Source organism: Sarcophilus harrisii, chromosome 2 (assembly GCF_902635505.1).
Source record: "Sarcophilus harrisii chromosome 2, mSarHar1.11, whole genome shotgun sequence".
Classification (NCBI taxonomy): domain Eukaryota; kingdom Metazoa; phylum Chordata; class Mammalia; order Dasyuromorphia; family Dasyuridae; genus Sarcophilus; species Sarcophilus harrisii.
This window is the reverse complement of record NC_045427.1, coordinates 199,952,824-199,954,447: the sequence shown is the minus strand read 5'-3', so window position 1 is coordinate 199,954,447 and position 1,624 is coordinate 199,952,824.

The following is a 1,624-nucleotide window of genomic DNA, read 5'->3' as shown; positions in this document are numbered from 1 at the left end:
GAAGTTCAGTACTCCAACATGACCAATCAGCCGAGAAACAACCTGGGGGGTTGGGGGAAAGGGATTACAATTGAGGAGAATAGAATTGTATGCGCTGGGACTACTGAGATATCCCCTGGAGAGATATAATCTGACCCTGTCCAGCCTATAGATCCCTTGCCTCCACACACAATAGACTTGACCATTTCACTTCCTGAGAGTGTTTACAAAACACTGTTTATCCATACATGATGTGGGAAACTGGGGAATGTGTAGCTAATATCTCAGTCATTAATACAGGTAGACAATGTGTGATATATCACCCAGGAGAAGTAGTAGCATCAGGTTTACTGATACACACTCCTGATAGACAATTTGGTGATATTTACCCATATTTTGACTCCCAACAACAGAATCCAAGAATATTCTGGATTGTAGCTATTACAGCTGACTATCCTATGCTCACTAACTATGTAAATGGCACAACATTGAAAGGTTGGCAGACACAGGTGCAAATTATGCAGTCATTAGAGGTGCCTGTTGGCCCAGTCATTGGCCAAAGATTATGATAGATACCATATGTCTGACATAGAAGGATCAATAGCAGCTAAAATTAGGGCTATCCCCTTGAGAAGAAAATTTGAAGATTAAACAGGAGTTTTTACTCCTTTTATAGTGAATAAAATCCCCATCAATGTATGGCCAAGAGACATCTTACAACAGTTAGGATTACAATTGATTACTTTGGGTTTTTTTAGGCAGGGCTGCTGTTGAAGGCCTAACTGTACACTCACATGTTCCCATTCAATGGAAAATTAATACACCAGTGTGGATAGACCAGTGGCCCTTAACAAGTGAAAAAATTAAGACCTTATTAGATATAGTACAGGAGCAACTTGACCAAGGACACATAACCTTCTCTAAGTCCTTGGAATCTCCTGTATTTGTTGTAAGAAAGAAATCTGAAAAATGGAGGATGTTGACTGAGTTAAGAAAAGTAAATGAACAGATAGAAACTATGAGAACTCTTCAACCTGGACTTGCTTCTTCTACTCAGTTGCCTAGAGAATAGCCTCTTTGGGTTATACATATTAAGGATTGTTTCTGTTCTATCCCTCTGGATAAGGGGGATATGAAAAGATTTGCCTTTTCAGTGCCCAGTGTTAATTTAGCTGAGCCTTATAAAAGATATGAATGCACAGTTTTGCCATAGGGAATGAAAAATATCCCTATTATGTGCCAAATGTAAGTGGCTGCTGCTCTTACTCACATAAGAAAACCATTTCCAAAAGTCATATTGTTACATTACATAAATATCTTGAGGTGTGCACCTGAGGAGCAAAAGTTAGAAGCATGTCTACAAAATACCATAGAAACACTAAGGAACTACAAATTGCATAAAGCTCATGAAAAAAGTCAAAGATATGTTACTTTTCAATATTTAGGATATAAGGTAAATTCTAAGGTGCTTATAGTACAAAAACTTTTCTTTAAGAACAGAGAAGTTGAACACCTTACATGACATTCAGAAATTGATAGGAGATATCCAGGGGATGCATCCAGTGTTAGGCTTAATTACCTATCAATTACAACCATTATATGACATTTTAAGGGGACACATGACTTTAAAATCACCACACCAGCT